Genomic DNA, 13264 nt, shown 5'->3' with positions numbered 1-13264 from the left:
ATCTGATATTTGCTCAATCCTATATCTCTGATGTAAATATACCACACATGATTCAAGATTGGTCAATGTGTGTTTCAGAGGAATAAAACATAATGTCCGTGCCAACAGTGCAGCAAATTGTCATTGCAGCAAGAGTGTGCTATGTAACCAGCACTGAGGCTGCAATTGGATTTGAACTGACAATGATTGATTACAGTTAGTGGAAGGCTATGATATGGAAGGCACTAACCTGAAAGAGATGGGAATGAGACCTGGGTCAAGAACAGGCTGAGGACGCCCTGTCTGAGAAGAGTTAACGTCACCTGTCATGTGGGGATAGGCTCACTGCCAGCACTTCAAACCCTCACTTTCCAGCTGGAAATATTGTTTTACTGAATTATCTAATGTCATTGCCAACTACTGTTTTTCAATCCAATGTGTGCAAAACAACCCATACCTGAGTAAATTTCTTAAATGACTGGAAATAATGTAACTGTTCAGTTAACAGAATTCACTCGCTCGAGGTTTGATGTTAGAATTAGAACTGGCATTAGACTTTATTGTCACGTGTACTCCAGTATACGAATAAATGAGGACAATGAAAAGTGCACAGAGTCGCCATTCTCTGTCGCCAACTTGGTGTCAAAACCAAGATGTCTGCAACAATAGAGATTCACTTCCAGTGCTTTGGCCATCCACCAGTCAGAAACTTTCATCTTCTAAACAAAATCCACTCTGATGGAGAATGGGGAAACCGCTTTCCAGCGAGTGAAAGAGCTTTACTCTAACTTATTTATCCTATTGCTCTTCCTGATGATTCATGGTTCAGCCCCAGTCTATTGGAATATTGCAACTGGAAGTCCTGTATTAAAAAAGGCAAACAGGAAGCAGGAAGCATGGACCAGTTAGCTTAACATGCCACAGGGAAACGGTGGGAAGGTATTATTCAATCAAATACAGCAGGATACATTGATTAGTTCAAGTTAATCTGGCAGAGTCGACATTGTTTGGTGGTTTTATTGGAATTCATTGAGCATGGACCATGTGGCATTGATGATGGTGAATGTTGACCTTAGTTTTCTTTTAAAATAAAGTGACACATCAAAGGTCATGGCAGTAAGTAAAGACGGGAGGTGCAATGGGATATGATTGCATGGGAACTGAAATGGAAAACAATTGCAAACAGCACTCACGTTCATGATTCTTCTGAGGTTTTAAGTTAGTTGTACAATTTCTAGCTTTTTTCTTCCTGGGTCCGAGCTGCTTCGTCTTTACTGTGGATGTGCAATCCCTCAGTGAGTTTATCTATTGTAAGACACCGCAGAGTGAGTTTCAGTCTGAAATCTAATTGAGGGATTGGGGGATTACTATGCAGAGTAACAGGTACCAGGGAATGAGTTACAAAAAGGAGTATAGTCGAGGGGGACGATGTGGTTCATAACTAACTAAACAATATTGGGGAGTGAGGTACATACTGAAATCTAACTGAGGAGTTTAGGGTGTTTATTTATGGAACCACAGATACTCAAGAATGCGATATAGGCTGGAATCTAATAGAGAGTTGCAGGTGGTTGTGTTATGTGTGGAGGAACAAGTAAATGAAAAATCAGTTACAGATTGGAATTTTGTCAAAGGAGATGCAGCCTGTATTTATAAAATAACGGACACTCAGGACTGAGTTATAGTTTGGAATTTAATCGAGTGGTTCAGTGTTGTTTATGTATAGAATAACAGATACCCGGGAGTGAGATACGAACTGGAAACGAATCTAGGGGTACAGGGTAATTTATGTATAGAACAACAGATACCCCAGGAGTGAGATACTGACTGAAATCTAATCGAGCAGTTCAGGATAGTTTATGTATACAATAACAGATGCTGGGAATGAGATACAGTTTAGAATTAAATCGAGGGGTTCAGAGTAGATTATGTACAGAATAACAGATAGACAGGAGTGAGATGTAGTTTGGAATTTAATGGAGGGGTTTAGGGTAGTTTATGTGTAGAATATCAGATACCCGGGAGTGAGATACTGGCTGGAATCTAATCGATGAAATCACAAGCATTTATACAGAGAATGCGACAGCTGCAGGACTGAGTTACAGAGAACTCAGAACAGTACAGGCCCTTCGGCCCTTAATGTTGTGCCGACCTTTTATCCTACTGGAAGATCAAACTAACTGGCATACTCTTCATTTTACTGTCATCCATGGGCCTATCGAAGAGTCACTTTAATCTCCCGAATGTATGTGACTCAACTACCACTGCTGTAGACAGGCAGGAGGGTATAAGAACCCAACAAGCCAGGCAGCATCAGGAGGTGGAAAAGTCGATATTTCAGGTGTTGCCCTTCCCCAGGACTGGGGGTGGTTGTGGGGCGGAGCTGCAGATAATGGGGGTAGTGGGAACAGGGTGTTGGCGTGGGGATTCATGAAGACAGATCGAGGGTACGACCTGGTTGGTCAATGGTAGGCATGGATCTGGTTGGTGTCTGATGGCAGTGGCAGGGAGCCGGATGTGCTGCGAACGGAATCGCACACCCAGCACTCTTTGTGTAAAGAATCTACCTCTGACATCTACCTGAAACCTTCCTGAGGTACCACCCTGGTACCTGTTACTCTATATATTACTCTCCTCATCCATCAATTGGCTGTCAGATTGAAACTTACTCCCCGACAAGATGTAAACTCGCTGAGATCATCAAAGAGATTTCAGTCCCTAATTCAGTATCAACTGGAAGCTAATTCACGGGAGTGGGTGATTTACATACAGAGCAACCAGATACGAGAGAGAAGAAAACAGGGGAGAACATACAATCATGCACTAACTCGAATATGAGACTGACCACTGCTGTATGTGGAGGTTTTGCTCCTGTTCTGGAAGATGGGAGAGAATCAGGCAGACACTCCCACAGTGACCAGCAGCGAGCAAGGGACTGAAGGAGATTTGGATTTCCAAATGGCATCGGATCAAGACATTCATCGATGTAAACAGTGACTCAGCAGCGAGAGCTTGAAAGGGAAATTGGAAAAATGACAAATCACAGGAAGTTAAGCTGCTCATTCAGCGAACGTTTAGAAGGATGAATGATGTATTCCCAGATTTTACTCGGGATTGAAGTCAGATAATGAGGAAAATGCATCGGATTATTGTAAATCTGCACTGAACCATTAAAACTGACATGTGATCAATTTTCTTCTGATCAATGCCATACCAAACTTCGCTGATCCTTGATGTACTGAAGACATAAATTACACGACTTCAGTGACTTTCCACTTTCCTACTTTGAACACCTTCCCCTTCTGTTTTCCCCATTCACTGAAGACATTAATATCACTTTATACTTTCACTACCATGCTGATTAATCTGCTGCCTATCTCACACTGTCTCATTTATCTTTAATCCTGTGGAATTACAATAACACCAACAAACACACAAAGTTCCATCTACAGCTTTGTTTATTTGTAGGTGCATTATTTTCAGATTTTGGGATGAGGCCTAGCCACACAGGATTCGCACTCTGTGACTGATACTGAACAAGGCTGCACACTTACAGCGCAATGGCTGAGCTATTTCAGTTTTTATATATTCGAATCTTTCATATGATTGAATGTTCGTTGGGGTGTGGGTTCGAATGTACTAAGGCAGGTGCTAAGGTTCAAATTCCATTCCAATTTGGACCTAAAATGGTCGGCCATGTCTCTTTGTTGGAACCCTATCTCGTTCATTTGGTCCCCTCTCTCCCTGTCCCATAACTTTCCCTGGAATTGCTCTGCTCTCTTGCTCTCTGTTTGCTTTTCTCACTTTCTCTCCCTGGGTTTTCCCTCCCTCTATCCCCCCTTTCTCCCTGTATTTGCAAGACATTCTGTTTCTTTCCCTGGGTTTACCCTCCCTCCCTCCCCCCCCCCCCCCCCCATCTCTCTGTATCTGTCTGATATTTTGTTTCTCTCCCTGGGATTAACTCTCCCTCTATCCCCCTTTCTCCCTGGACCTCTCTGATATTCTGTTTCTCTCCTTGAATTTTCCCTCCCTCTATGTGTCTCTCTAGCTGTCTGTCTGCACTTCGTCCATTCTCCCATTACTTCCTTCTGTCTATTGGTCCTTCTCTCTTTCTCTCCATGCATTTTCTCTCCCTCTCTCTCCCTCATCCCATGCTCTGCCACAGTGACTAAGGAAGCGGCACTGGGAAGCTTTGGATTCAGTCCACAAAATGTTGTACACTTATACAGTGGGATCCACCTATCCCCCCTTCTCCTGGAATTTAACCCCCACACACCCCCCAACTGTTGTCCAAACTTGGGGAGGGGGAGTGGAAGGAGCATGAAGTACGTTTCTCATTGAGTATGTGGCCAAAGATGGCTGCAGACTGGGATCTTGCTGTGCAGTAAAGTGGTCATTGCGAGTTTTGAGAATATTTGTACCTCAGGTTGAGGGTTTGGATGTAGGTTTGCTCACTGAGCTGAAAGGTTGATTTCCAGATGGTTCATTACCTTACTAGGTAACGCCTTCAGTGGCCTTTATGCAAAGCAATGCTGAAACTTCCTGCTTTCTATTTATATGTTTGGGTTTCGTTGGGTTCGAGATGTTATTTCCTTTGGTGATGCTACTTCCTGTGGTGATGTCGCTTCCTGCTCCTTTTCTCAGGGGGTGGTAGATGAGATCTAACTCGATGTGTTTGTTGATAGAGTTCTGGTTCGAATGCCATGCTTCTAGGAATTCTCGTGCATGTCTTTGTTTGTCTTGTCCTAGGATGGAAGTATTGTCCCAGTCGAAGTGATGTCCTTCCTCATCTGTTTGTGAGGATACTAGTGAGAGAGGGCCATGTCTTTTTGTGGCTAGTTGATGTTCATGTATCCTGGTGGCTAGTTTTCTGCCTGTCTGTCCAATGTATTGTTTGCTACAGTCCTTGCACGGTATTTTGTAAATGACGTTAGTTATGCTCATTGTCGGTATAGGGTCTTTCAAGTTCATTAGCTGCTGTTTTAGTGTGTTGGTGCGTTTCTGGGCTACACAAGTGTGCTATACAACATTTACCTCTGCCCCAAGGAATGGGGTTGACCACAACATTGGGGCAGTAAAATATGAGGGAAGCACATTTGCTGAGGCAAATATTTGGGAGGGCATTATCATTGGAGAAGGTCACAAATTGGGAGGGGAGTAAAAACGGGGGCAAAGTCTTGTTGGGTGATACAAAATTGTGTCGGCACTTTAAGGTCTGAAACAGAGAAAAGAGAGTTGGAGAAAGGGAGGGTGAGAGAGAAAGAGAGATTGGATGAGAGTGAGAGAAGGACAGAGAGTGAGAGACAGAAGGGGAAAAGTCAGACAGAGACAAACAGGGGTTAAGACATGGACAGGCTGAACAGGTGATACTCAATATTCCAGTTGGTCCCAACTTTCTCGATGGTTTCTGACAATCCTTTTCTCCCATTAGGATCGTACCCTGTTCCTGAGGTTTTCTTCAACCTTGGAATGTATCAGTGGGTCTCTGTGCAATAGGGTTCCCTGTTGTTTTGCATGTGAATCTCCTCCTTTTCCACCCCTTCTCTCCTCTTCCTCCTCCCCATCCTCTTCCCCTATCTACCCGTCCACGGTTCAAAGTGTCACAATCCTACCCTCTGCTGTGCTCCGCACGCCACTGTACAAGCAGCAGATTTCTTTCAGAGACATCAAGGTCTATGAATCTCTCACATTGAATATTTGTTTTGTTCTTCAAAGAATATCTTTGGAGACACAGAGCATGTTGATGTTCGACGGCTTGCGATGTTCAACTTGTGATATTCGGAGAAGGACATTAATGTGCCCAGTGCTGCTCCAATACCCTCCTCCTTTCTCACTTGAAATTTGTGAGAGTACATAAGAAAATATTATAAGCTGCAGAAAGTGTAATAAATTTCACCCTCGTCTCCTTATGAAATCGTTCACTTTGAGGTGCCTGAATAAAATTGCAGTGGAAACACTCTATTAACGTGTTGTTGCGTAGCCATAATCGTACCAGTTCATAGGGGCTGCTTTCTCATATGAAAACAGTGACTGATGGTGATTTAACCTGAGGGCCACCAGACATCAGGCGAGGGAAGACAGGTTGAAGAGAGTCTTTCATGGTAACCTGAAACCAGTGCTGGGAATTGAACCCATGCTATTAGCATTACACTCCTCTGTGAACCATCAATCCAGGCAACTGATCTAAGCCAATTCCCCTTTCACATGTATAATATCAGGAACACTACTCAAAGTCAAATCATTTCCACATTCCAGTGATAGCACAACATTTCTCCACATGAGCATGTTCCACCTCAGTCAAACTGTGACCATTTCCACACCGGCCTTGTGTCTGTCTGTGTGTTGATGGTGATGTCAGTTTTGGATGGTGCTGTGAGCCTCTGCTCTCCCTGTCTAACTGAATCCTTCAGGGTTTTCACACTCCATCGCCTCCATGTAATGGCATGGGCAGGCCAGCAGAGGGTGTCATTGTATCACTTTCAACACAAGGGAGCTCCATTACACCAGTTTGACTCTGCTCCCCATTACAGGAAATTTTTGCCTAGACTGCATTGGAGTAGCAGCACATTAGAATACATCAGCTTGATGCTGAAAAATAGGGTGCCCAGCCATTTGTTATCAAATGTTTATGGGTGGGTTCTGATAATGTCATACAATCGCCTGCCACAATTTCTAAAATCAAAATAATACATAGATGGCTGTTTGTCACATTAGTATGGTACCTGTTGAGTTGTCACTGAGCAGTGAGACCATGTATTTAATAGTGAAACATTTCTCTGATTAACTATTCTGTTTAACTTCATCAGCACCTTCCAACGGATTTGATTTTGATTAGAGACTGACAGAGGGTTCGACGCTTACAGGAATTGCCCCTTAGGAGATTCCATTTCCCCGGACAATTCCTTTGGATAGTGCTGCGGCGGCAAATCCTCAGGTTCCCAGCTCAACTCTCTACTTTCACTGGGATAAGGACTCTCTGTCAGGAGCGTGAGGGAATACTCCCCACTTGCCTGAATGGGTGCAGCTCCAACAATCACCCAAGAAGCTCAACACACTCCAAGACAAAGCAGCTGCAAGATTGGAACAACATCCACTCCCTCCACCACCAACACACAGTAACACCAGTATGTACTGTCTACAAGGTGCACTGCAGGAAGTCACCAAATATCCTCAGACAACACCTTCCAAACCCATAACCATTTCTATCTAGAAGGACAAGGGCGTGATATACATGGGAACACCACCCCCTGCAAGTTCCCCTCCAAGCCACTCACCATCCTGACTTGGAAATATCTCGCTGTTCCTTCACTGTCGCTGGGTCAAAATCCTGGAATGCCCTTCCTGACAACATTGTGGGTCCACCTACAGCACATGGACTGCAGCAGTTCAAGAAGGCAGCTCAGCACCAACTTTGCAAAGGGGCAATGAGTGATGGGACATAAACACTGACACAGTCAGTGATGCCCATGTCCCATGAGAGAATAAGAACTACCATTCCATGGTCTGCAACTGATGGGACCCTCCTGTGGGGCTCACTGTGAATTTTATTAATTCATACAACAAGGAAATCATGTAACCAGGCATTTGAAGGCATTGCTGATCTTCGCTCTGAACCCAGACAATGTTCCTGTGTAAATAAATCTGTTTGTGCAACAACTTAGGTTCTGCACCATGAAACCAACGCTCCTGAAATTGTACAGAAAACCCGAGTAAACGGCAGCATTGATTGCTTGAATGGCATAATGTAAGAAATTCCCAACAAAGATTAACCACAGGAGGATAAAGTGACCAGCAATGTGGAAGAGCAAAATCACAGATTTCCTTCTGCTCTCCATCTCTAGGTCTCTATGTTTCTTTCCTTTGCTCTCACCCTTCAACCTCTTCCAGACTCGACTGGTCACTAAAATGCATCTGACTGTCAGCGCACTGAGCAACAGAATTAAAGCGAATTCCAGTAAAGGGGTAAAAACCGTATCAAGCCAATCCAATACCACCCACCAAGTCTCAGTATGGTAGCTTGACTTTGTATGATAGTAGAATGGCACGTTGTTGATTATCCACCAAGGCTCATCTTGAAAATAGAGGGGGATTTTTTTTTTAAATAGAGCAGGGTGCAGGTTGTTGCGAGAACCACAGTCACAGTTTTCTCAGTGCAATATATTGTTTTCAGCTTCTGACAACAAATGGTCACACATCGGTCAAAGGAGTAAGTGAACCAGACAGAGCAGTCTCTGACTGTACAGAACAGTACCCCAGTAACACAACACACAGCAGTGATGTCCAGGAAACACCGTGGGTAATAATAAAAGCTAAATCTCCTCACAGTAACCTCAATGATAATGACCATCAGATCAGCAATGCCATAATCACTAGGTAGCGAGTAGTACAAGGGGAAACACCACTTTTTCCCCGCGAAAGGATAACAATTACCAACAAATTAACTGTGGGAGACAAATGGGAAAAGACGCAATGAATGACTGATTAGAAATTACCTCTCACCATTCCAGAGACCAATGAGATTTTACCAACAATTTCAGCACACTGTACACGTGTGGGAGTGGTTTGGATTGAGTGAGTTTGAATTTTAAGACTGTCACACGACTACCGATTGTCCTCCAGCCCAGTCCCTGCAGAGATTGTAGACGTTGGACAGAGACTGAGCTCATGGCCCCTCGGAGGAGAGTAGATGTAACTATGTGATTTTGTTTGGTTGCAAGTTAACTATCTGAACGAATGTAAGAGATTTTTACAGTTCACAGCTCCAACTCTAGCAGGCACAGAACCCAATTAGAAACAGTGATATCAACTCAGTCATTGGAATGGTGATTGTACAGTCAATAATCCAATCTCTCCCCTTCTCCCTGGATCAGTTCATCCCCTGCTCTTAACATTGGACCAAATCCTGATTAGAGCCACAAGAGCAAGAAACAGATCATCAGACACTACATCAGATTTGAAACAAGGCTACTCCATGTGTCTTACACAAGTGCAGCATAGCAGAGCATGCATGACTCTCTTAGTGACAATGTGTGAGTGTAAGAATTGTCGTGATTATTACTCTATAAATCTACACATCTGTACATCACAAATATCTGAATGTGTAGGGATCATGAGGATAATCTGTGTCGCTGGAAAAGCGCAGCAGGTCAGGCAGCAACCAAGGAACAGGAGAATCGACGTTTCGAGCATAGGCCCTTCTTCAGGAATGAGGAAAGTGTGTCCAGCAGGCTAAGATAAAAGGTAGGGAGGAGGGACTTGGGGGAGGGGCGTTGGGAATGCGATAGGTGGAAGGAAGTTAAGGTGAGGGTGATAGGCCGGAGTGGGGTGGGGGCGGAGAGGTCAGGAAGAAGATTGCAGGTTAGGAAGGCGGTGCTGAGTTCGAGGGGTTTGACTGAGACAAGGTGGGGGGAGGGAGGGGAAATGAGGAAACTGGAGAAATCTGAGTTCATCCCTTGTGGTTGGAGGGTTCAACATTTTCAGCTCTGATCTCCAGCATCTGCAGTCCTCACTTTCTCCTCAATAATATAAAGCTTACCCTGGTATTCCAGTGTCAGACACCCGCATTTGACAAGATTCATACGCTCCAACCAGGAGGAATCAAACTGATCCAGTTATGGAGGAGCCATTTTCAGCTGCTTCTTTAAGTAAATAAGGTCAGGTGTTCCCAGCGGAGATCTAGTCAAATCCTCCCTTAATGTGGGAATTTACATTTTTACACAGTAATTAGTATAGGTTACTTACAGTGTGGAACAGGCCCTTCGGCACAACAAGTCCACAGCGAACCGCCGAAACGCAACCCACCCACACCCATTCCCTTATATTTACACCTTCGCCGAACACTCCATTCAATTTAGCATGGCCAGTTCACCTAACCTGCACATTTCTGGACTGTGGAGGAAATGGGAGCCCCTGGAGTAAATCCAACCTAATAAAATGTACAAACAAAATTTGATTTGTCCAAAAGTTTGGATTCTCTCGCTTGGTTCTTCATTCTCCCGTTAGACTTTTCTCTCGTCGGTCAAATTGCATCACCTTGAAGAATGAGGATGGTGGTGGAGGGGTGGTGGGAATTTCACAGCAATAAACATCCAGAAACACAAGAGAAGGGCGCTACCATAACAGCTGGTGAAATGTGAAACAGAAAGAAAAACATGTAATAAAGAAGCAGCTGTAACAATTCTCAATTTTCCTAAACATCCGTCTGGGTCCGGAATATCTGCTTAGGAATAAGAACGATATTTTTCACTTAGTCTGGTTCTATGTGACTCCAGACCCAGAGCAATATGTCACTGTCTCTCGGCTGCCCTTTTGGTGATTACTGATAGGTGATAAACTTTGGAATGTGTCACTCACACCCCATTAACAAATGAAGAATCTGAAATATACAATTAGGCAAGGTGGAATGGGATGTATTTCAGGATGGAATTCACCTGTTGAAAGCATTCTGGCCAGAGAGAAATCACATCATGTGCAGGACTCCAGATTCCGAGGGGAACAGATTCCGACAGCAAGAGATTGCGGAGAAACCAGCGTTGGGGAGATAGGTGTGCAAATCAGACACGTGATGTAATGAAGCCTGGACAAACACATGTGGAACAGGAGTACCATCTGAGAAGGCTGAATGGCTTCATCCTTTTGCTCGTTCTACCCCGTCCTCCCGTACCCATACCTTGCATTTCTCAACAGACTAAAGGCTAAATCCTTTGGTGCTGACAATCTGAAGCAGACACTGATGGAGAGACTCAGCAGGTCTGGCAGCATCTGTGCAGAGACAGAGAGAGAAACAGAGTTCGAGTTTCCAGTCTGCACTCACTCTTCTTCAGAATGTCTTCACGAATGGAACTGGAAATGTGAGCAGTGTTTCTCTCACACCTCGGACGCTGCCAGACCAGCTTGGGATTTATCCAGCATTCTCCGGGCTCGACTTTCCCCAATGAAAGACATCCAGACCTCCCACCTACTCCCATGATTCCCTGTCTCCATCAGCAGTGATGGGTTCAAACACTATCAGGGACACAAGCAGCTAAATCAATACTTTCACCATCCTCTGGTGATCACTGTCCAGCCACAGTGTGAGGCGCAGAAGCACCGGCGCGTTGAATGTGAGCAAACAGACGGATCAGCAGCTAATTATCACACAGCTACAGCGGGCACAGCCTCCAGCTTCAACTTGCTGAAGGGTCAGGCCATTAACTGTGCCTACTGTGAATGGGAGAGGGTGGATGCTACAGGATTGTTACAGTCTTCCATCGCACTCTTTGTGGAGGTCACGGCACACATCGGTGGCTGTTGTTGGCTGACGTGGAAATGGAACCATTGAATTTCGGGACAGGATTTTCTGTCCCACTGCAGGATCCCACGGACGATAAGCGACTCCCTGAGGGAGGAATCAGCAGCCTTAGCTGAGCCTGGAATGTCTATGACATTGTTTCCAGCCTCTGCCTCGTCAGTTCAGCTCAAACAGAGTCTGCCAAAGCTGGGTTTGAACTCTCATCATCAAAACGCTGGCGGGGCCTCCAGACTAACGGTCCAACAATAACGCCACTCGGCCATGACCACCCCAGTAATCATATCCCATTCTAGTCCCATTTCCAGCACTTGGCCCATGGCCTTGCATGCTTCAACATTATAAGTGCATATTGAGAATTCCAAACATTACAGCAGAACACCAAGCCATTCATCCCATCATGTCTGTGCTGAACACGGTTCGATTCTACTCTAATCCCATCTGCCTGGTCATCGTCTGCATCCATCAACTCACTGTATGTTTTTAAAAAGAATATAATATATTGCAGAACTAATCTAAATTTTAGGTAATCTTAATGTTTTTAGGAGCAAACCTTTGAAGAGTATTACGTCTTATCAAAGTTGGATTTATTAAACTGGGTTTGCTTAATTCGCCGATGCCTGGGCTCCTCCATATAAAGTAAGGAAATAATAGGTAAGAAGGGAATCTCCAGTGTAGAGTTTAAAATGAATGAGCCTTTTTGCCAGCGTGGGCAATATATTCTCTCAAGCGGGCTATTTGAGTTTGATTAATTTGAGAATGATATATTTCAAAATTGCACTTAGGACTTCTAGCCTGCTGAAGAGCACAAATTGTGGCCTCAAATAGGGTACTCCTTCGATACTCAAACCAAAACATAGTTGAACCCTACGAGATTAGTTTGCGTTACTTCTTTGCTGCTGCCTATTTTAATTGATTATGTGTACATTGTATATGCTTATAAGTAAGAAGGGAATTTTTACAAGGTTTGTAGCTCAGGTTGAGGTTTAGGATGTAGGTTTGATCGCTGAGCTGTAGGTTTGATATCCAGACGTTTCATTACCTGGCTAGGTAACATCATCAGTGGCGACCTCCAAGTGAAGCGAAGCTGTTGTCTCCTGTTTTCTATTTATAATATTTGTCCTGGATGCGGTTCCTGGGGTTTGTGGTGATGTCATTTCCTGTTCGTTTCCTGAGGAGTTGATAGATGGTATCTAGATCTATGTGCTTGTTTATGGCGTTGTGGTTCGAGTGCCAGGCCTCGACGAATTCTCTGGCATGTCTTTGCTAAGTCTGTCCCAGGATAAATGTGTTGTCCCAGTCGAAATGGTGTTTTTTTTCATCCGTGTGTAGGGCTACGAGGGAGAGAGGGTCGTGTCTTTTTGTGGCTAGCGGGGGTTCGTGTATCCTGTTTGTCCTACGTAGTGTTTGTGGCAGTTCCTTGCATGGAATTTTGTAGATGACGTTGGTTTTGTCCATGGGTTGTACTGGGTCTTTTAAGTTTGTTAGTTTTTGTTTGAGAGTGTTTGAGGGAGAGAGAAATCCACCAACGAAACCCACGCAGAAAACGAACAGGAAATGACATCACCACAAACCCCAGGAACCCCATCCAGGACAAACATATAAATAGAAAGCAGGAGACAACAGCTTCGCTTCATTTGGAGGTCGCCACTGATGATGTTACCTAGCCAGGTAATGAATCATCTGGATATCAAACCTACAGCTCAACGAGCAAAACTACACCCTAAACAAGAAGGGAATGGTTTATACTTTAATACATTGGACACTCGACGGCCTCCAACCTTTTTGGGAATGACCCTTCCAGGTCCTCCTCACCACCCCAACTGCTGCTAAGGTCACCGAACGTTATGCCTGGGTTCATCTCCATCATGGAGGAGAAAGTGAGGACTTCAGATGCTGGAGATCAGAGCTGAAAAATGTGTTGCTGGAAAAGCGCAGCAAGTCAGGCAGCATCCAAGGAGCAGGAGAATCGACGTTTCGGGCATAAGCCCTTCTTTA

This window comes from Chiloscyllium punctatum, chromosome 47 (assembly GCF_047496795.1).
Source record: "Chiloscyllium punctatum isolate Juve2018m chromosome 47, sChiPun1.3, whole genome shotgun sequence".
Lineage (NCBI taxonomy): Eukaryota > Metazoa > Chordata > Chondrichthyes > Orectolobiformes > Hemiscylliidae > Chiloscyllium > Chiloscyllium punctatum.
This window is presented reverse-complemented; position numbering follows the sequence as displayed.